The 6,878-nt window shown below is 46.2% G+C and overlaps 1 protein-coding gene across 1 annotated transcript in view; it reads right to left on the bottom strand.

The window, feature by feature from the left end:
• The window catches only part of PHRF1 (PHD and ring finger domains 1), a 42,159-nt gene extending 35,993 nt beyond the window's left edge, over positions 1–6,166 (bottom strand). Inside the window, exon 1 of the mRNA XM_026657625.1 lies at positions 6,082–6,166. The gene's annotated coding sequence lies outside the window, so the exon portion shown is untranslated. The remainder of the gene's footprint in view (positions 1–6,081) is intronic.
• Between the last annotated feature and the right edge of the window lie 712 nt (positions 6,167–6,878).

The raw sequence follows: 6,878 nt of genomic DNA on the forward strand, positions 1-6,878 counted from the left end.
GTCATCACAAAATACACAGGACGAGCAATGTGACCAAGTTCACATCACTGTAAGAACCTTAATATTTGTACTTCCTGACCTTTGATTTTAATTTTCCATCTTAATGTTGCACCAACATAGATTGGGTGTATTTTCCTCTTTATCTGTTGACTGTTATCATCCACATTCACCCTTTTACACAATTTCCAAACTATGCGAGGTCCGAAATTTTAAAGAAAAAGTGAAAGTTACGGAATCCATAGCTAAAATTCAGCTTTATCATGAAGTTCACCTTCTCTCCTTTCCCCACTCTCTTTACAGCATGAGCTTCCATCTTTTCATTACACTAATTGAATCTATTTCCCCAAGTTAAAGTATCCTCACACCTTTGTCTCAACTGTCCGAAATGGGCCATCTTGATTATCACTTCAAAAGTTTTTCTCCCCTGCTGATAATAGCTTCTCTTAATTAATTAGCCTCTTACAGTTGGTATGGGTACTTCCACCTTTTCATGTTCTCTGTATGTATAATATCTTCTTACTGTATGTTCCATTCTATGCATCCGAAGAAGTGGGCTGTAGCCCATAAAAGCTTATGCTCAAATAAATTTGTTAGTCTCTAAGGTGCCACAAGTACTCCTGTTCTTTTTGCATCTTTTCTCTGTCCCACGGCTTACAAATGAACTTGAATATCCCCATGAAGCTTATTACAATATATGTATCAGATAAGAAGTGAACTGGAAGAGTAAGAATCAGACATTTAGTGATAGTTCTAAGAAATGGTCAAGTAGATGTCTTCATGATTTCAAATGTACATGTATTCATTCATTCTGTTGCTTTGGAATGACATAGCCACTAGTACTATCTAATTTGTATAATATTTTTGCTCTTCTTCTCCAATGAAAGGTATCCATGAAGTACAAATGCAGCACAAATTAGCCACTGTTACTCCAAAAACCTAGCTGATATAACTGATGACAGTTATGACCAAGGCCCCATTCTGCATTTGCCACATACAGTACTCAGAACACTCAATTAAGTTAATGGGAAGTTTGCATTCATAAAGAACACAGAATCAAGCCCCAAAAAAGAAAACTTCACATAGGCGTTTGCTCCATGAGAAATTTGGGATAGAGAAGGGGGAAGACACAGCCTTTGCAAATAGAAGGTGACAAACTGAAGCTAAAATAGATTCTAGTTTCTAAAGAAAGCAAACAACGGAGTTCACAAAAAACAAAATCATACTCAACAGTTGCCCTTTAAAAGAAAAACTGATGACGACTCAATGCATTTAAGAAGCAGTATATTCTCAATGGCTCAGGCCCATTGTTTCTGGAATTCAATCCCACTGAGCCTGAGCCTAGCCACTTTTAGAGCAAGATGATCTTTTTTTAAGTCACCAGATCTGGAGTATATCATTTGTGTATTTACATATGTTAGCCTTTCACAACTGGAGATGTGGGTGCAAATTTGGTTTGGGCCACCAGTGAAGACTAATTTAACATTGTCCAGACCCTCAAAATTAAATATGCTATCAGAAATAATAGTCTCTTTTCTGGAAAGCAGCAGTACTGGAATACCACACTCGCAGGTTATGACGGAGAGGCACTAGCAGACTTTGTGGAGTAAGGCAGAAGCTGGGGAAGCTTAGTCAGAGCCCTCAGCATCCATCCACCACCACATCAAACCCAAAGAGACCTTCACAGCCTCCTGATATTCACCTAACTCTAAAACTTGCACTCTGAATGTTGTTTTCTGCTTCAGTGTGTCTTGCCACTAGGTGTTGGTCCACTTGCATCCTGTCCACCTCCTCAGTTACTCAATCTCACTACACCTGTTCATTGTGCCTTATCATTCTCCCCTTCTCCCACTATGAATTCCCTCCCTCTTTACATATTCCCATCATACTCTCCCAACCCCTTCCCACCATTCTTCCCCCTTACCTTCAATCCCAACAAATGTCTCATCCAAAAAATTAAAGCTAAGAGAGGGAAGGGTGTTACTATTTACTTCAAATTCATAAAAAATGTTGTGCATATAGTTTACGCACCATTCACAGAACTTGAATACACATCTTATGTACAGCAATTTAAGATAAGCCCTGGAAATAATCTCACACACACCCCAAAAAAAACATTAAAATATCTGTAAAAAAATAAAAAAAGATGAGCTCTGCAACATCTTAATAAAACATTTATATATAAAACAATAAGTAAATGCCAGTTGCCCAGATCACTGTTTGTACGTTGATCCTTTCCCTCACTCTTCTACTGTCTTCATCTTTATAAACTGTGAACTCAGAGCAAAGACTGTCTTCTGTGGGCGTGTGTGCACAGCACAGTGAGAGGTCGACCATAATATACATAATAACCCCATACTTTACTGTGAAAGTTATTTATTAGTCTCAATATGGAAACAGAGTTTTAAATCATTTACATTTAATTATCAAATAGTTAAAAAGCGATTTTCAAATTTGTACTTGCAAGAGGTTCTCTGAAGGAACAAAAAATTAAATGCTGAATTAACATGTTTTGGAGGGAAAGGGGTACAATAGGTAATTTAAAAAAAAATTACCCAAGACCCTGACATTTTTATAAATCAACATTTTAATCCAACAGCACTGTCATCTTCTTATGTTGGGTACTTTGAGTAGTCTTTAGGTGTACCATTCATTTAAAAAAATGAAAACAGATTTCTTTTAGTCTACTTGCAGAAGCATTCTGGATTACAGAGACTCTCAAGACAAGAAAGCAGAAGTCAGTTAGATTTTCTCATATCTTTGAGGTTTTCAATTCCATTATTTTGATCACTTGTTTTGTTTTGTTGACAGTAATTGGAAAGATATACACCAGAGAACACCTACAACTAAACTTAAATCTCCTAAAGACTCAGCATGTAACTTCCAGACTTCACTAACCAGGAAATGTCTATTTTATTTGGGTTTCATACTACTGAAATTGTGCAGTTCCCACTTAATGTCGGACATCAGAAAATCACTGGATGTGATTCAGGTTTCAGAAGCTGCAGTAACTAAAACACACATAAAAGTTATAAAGATCACACCTCATGAGGTTGAGAAAAAGGCTAGAGATACACAGGTTGACAACCACCATGATATCCTGAATGTAAAGCAACAAGAAGTTAAATTGACTCAAAAAAAGAATAGTCTTAGACACACTAGATAAGTTTTGGGTTAGCAATAACGCAATAATTCCTCTACAGTTTACTGCTATACATTTCACATACATTATATGTAATGTTGGAATTTGCAACAAAACTTTAGAACCAGCACAATAAGTCTAAATCTTTATTCCAGGCAGCCTACATATCAGGAATTAGAACCACCCAATCAAAGCCTTTACAATATTTTAAATAACTGTAAGGAATGATGCAGAACAACATAATCAACTTCCTAGAGTCCCAGAACCCATAACTGCAAAAAATATGACACCTCTTCCCGCAAAATGAGGAATCTGAGACTATTTCAGATCTCTCCATAAACATCTGACTTGGGTTTTAATATCTGGCCTAAAGAGGCTTCCAGTGACAGAAAGAACAGGAGTACTTGTGGCACCTTAGAGACTAACAAATTTATTTGAGCATAAGCTTTCGTGGGCTACATCCCACTTCTTCGCCATCTGACAAGCTTTCAGCATGAGAAAAGGCAATCAGTGCATGTATCACAAGACTTGAATCTTGACTAAAGATTGCAGTCTCAGTATTGTTTAGAGTGAGATCTCTAAGGGCTCCCATTCTTCTGATGAGTATTAGATGCTCTAATAAATAGGCCAAAGCAGCTAAATCAGAGTAGTAATAATAAACGGATCTCAAACTACTACTCAAAGAGCCAGAAAGCCACAGTTAAACTTAACTTGCATGGGGTTAGATAGCATGGGAGGCAGGAGTGGAGGTCTGCAACTTCCTAATTAACCACTCCCTGGCCTACAGTGGCTTTCACTAGATAACCCACTGACACTTCTGAGGTGAAAGACCAGCATGTTACAGCCCTGGCTGAGTGTCCCCTTGTGAGCCATCATCAGGCTGCTGTACTGGACGCAATCCTTTGATCCCATGTGCTTTTAAACATACTGGGTCCTCCAAGCTGTGTCCAGACAGCTGTCTCTCTTAGTCTGGCCCTTTCAGGCCCACCGCCAGGATACAGACTCCATCCCTTCTTGGATGTGGGACCCCACAGTCCAGCTGCCTTGAGCTGCAGAACCAGTGCTAGCCCCTCAAATCTGCCCAGTATCTTATTCATGCCTAGGGTGACCAGACGTCCCGATTTTATCGGGACTGTCCTGATATTTACTTCATTGTCCCTCCACAGGAGAAGCCTGGAGGGGGCTTGCGCCCCCCCCCCCGCCCCGACTCCGCCCCCTTCTTCCCCCATTGGATCCCTCCCCAAATCCCCACCCTGGGGGGAGGAGGCAGAGGCTTTGGCCTCGGCGCCGGGGAAGGGGTGGGGGATGCTGGCTGCGGCTCTGCTGCCCGTGCCCCAGCCAAGCAGTCCCGTGCCCTGCCAGGCGCTTTGCAAAGGGCGGCAGAGTCAGGATCCGTGGGCGGCTGGGTGCCAGATTGCCGGTCCCCTTACCCAGCCCGTGTTTGTGAAGCCAGCTCCGCGGCAGCCAGCCCTGAGCGGCTCCCTTCCTGCTGCCCGGGGGAACTGCGCCGCGCGGTAGTTTGGCTGCTGCCGCAGCTTTGCTGCTCGGGCAGGCAAGGGGGTGTAGTTGGCGCCGGGTGCCAGGCGCACGCACGCCTCTGCCTGACACGCAGCGAGGGAGAGGCGGAGGAGGGGGAATGCGGGGTGCTCAGGGGAGGGGGCGGAGACTTTGGGGAAGGGGCGGAACTGGGCAGGGGCGGGGGAAAGGGTGGAGTTGGGCCGGGGCCAGGGGCGGAGTTGTGGCGGGGCCAGGGCCCCGGGCCCGTGGAATGTCCTCTTTTTGCAGTATTGAAATATGGTAACCCTAGTTAAAGATAAAGATCATGAAAATTGACTGTATCTTTGTATTCGCCTGGTTATCACTACAGCAAAAATTTGGTATTTTGTGTCTCATTTTTTAAGTAAAGTTTAGTTAATTTTTAAAAAATAAGTTTAGTTAAGTTTTAGTTTCTTTAGTTTGATGAATAAAAATAACGTCCTTTATGATTGAGTATTCAAAAACTGTTCGCCTTTAAAAAAAAAAATTCCCTGGGTGCACACCCTAATGAAATGTGCTGCGCACGCCTATGGTCTTTTACATCCAGTTTTATTGCTAAATTATAAAATTGTACTTCAGAGGACATTTGAAACACTGAGATCAAGCCACACTGTGCCCATATCAATGAAAAAAGAACAGGAGTACTTGTGGCACCTTAGAGACTAACAAATTAGTAAGCAGTTTGTGATGGTCCATACTTTGTGACACATTACTAATGTGAACATTCTCTGCCTAAGGGCTCGATGCTGCATTTACTGCAAGAAGATAGCTTTTTTAATAATCTTTTAAAAGGTTTAGTAAGAGACACCCAGAAGTTACAGCTCTGAGCTTTTAAAACCCGAACCCATCTTGCTGGGTGGGTCTGGCCGCAACCAGACCGCCAGGCTTTGATTTGACAGAACTGCATTCCTGCCCCTAAGTCACACTGGGAAAACGGCCCCTGCCACACATTCGTTTAGTAGAAAAACAGTGTTACTGAACTGTAACCTCCAGCACCTCAGTCATGGTCTCAAAGGCCTGTTGCTACCGATTATATAAGCGGAGCTGGCGAGAGCTGGGACGCCGCCACCCTGAGCTAGCGAGACAGCGGGGCATATGCTGCGGAGCTGCCCGCGCGGAGGCCCGCTGGTGCGTGCGGGGAAGCGATGTTGTCTGTGGCCAAGTAAAAGGAGTGTCCAGGACAAGCCCCGCAGCAAACACACGCCGAACTCCCAACGAATCCCCGCCCGGCGCCCGGAGCCGGAGCGCGAGCGCGGCTGGCAGACTCCCCCGCCCGCGTCTCCCTGGCGGACTCCCCCGCCCCCCGCGCGCGACACCCTCCCCCTCGCGCAAGATTCTTAGGGCGGGCAGCCCACCCGCGGAGCTCGGGGGGGGGGGGGGCTCCGCTCCCGGCCTCAGCGACTCACCCCCGGAGAAAACCCAGCGCCGCCGTCGGGGCCTCACTCAGCGAACGCGCCGCCGCTGCGCTGCCCAGCTGACAAGGAACCGGGAGAAGTGGGCGGGGGGGGAGAGACTAGGCCGTGACACTGGGGGGGGGGCGCAACGCCGCTGGGATTCCCACCCGGAACCAGGCTCGCAGCACTTCCGGGTCACGCAGCGAGCTCCGCTCCCCCAAAGGGAGGGGACACAAGGTGCTGGGTCGAACCATTGAGTCTACGACGGGGGTGGGGATGGGGAGTGCAAAGTAGCGGATCGAACCATTGGGGTGGAAGAGCGAGTGCAGGCTGTCGGGCTGAACCATTGGGTGACTGTAAGGGGGGGGAGGGTGTATCTCTGCCCTGCCTGGGCTGTGCACACGGGGGTTAGGTTGTATTTTGCATGTACAAATTTAGGGCAGCTCAGTAGCTGCCGAGGAGCATTCCCCCCAGTTAGCGGGAAGGGATGGTTTCCCCCGTAGCGCAGGCTGCCATGTGGGGGGCACACACCAATCACCCCGCCCAGGCACTGGCCCCAGCAAATATTGGTGGGCAGGGGAGTCTCTCACACAGGTTTTGTTTGTCCCACTAGGAGCCAGCCACCAACACCTCCACTGCCCCCATCCTCAGTACACAGCCCACGGAGACTGCCCTGGGCATGTCGTGTGTCTCGCTGCCAGCATCTGGGTGGCGCATGCCAGGCAGAGATCTGCCATGGCCACAAGCCACATGAGCTGCAGCCTAGGACATGCTGGGCCCATTGCCCACGCCGTCATGGGTGCCAAGGT

This window comes from Terrapene carolina, unplaced genomic scaffold, assembly GCF_002925995.2.
Source record: "Terrapene carolina triunguis isolate 2854851 unplaced genomic scaffold, T_m_triunguis-2.0 Scaffold250, whole genome shotgun sequence".
NCBI classification, from domain to species: Eukaryota; Metazoa; Chordata; order Testudines; family Emydidae; genus Terrapene; species Terrapene triunguis.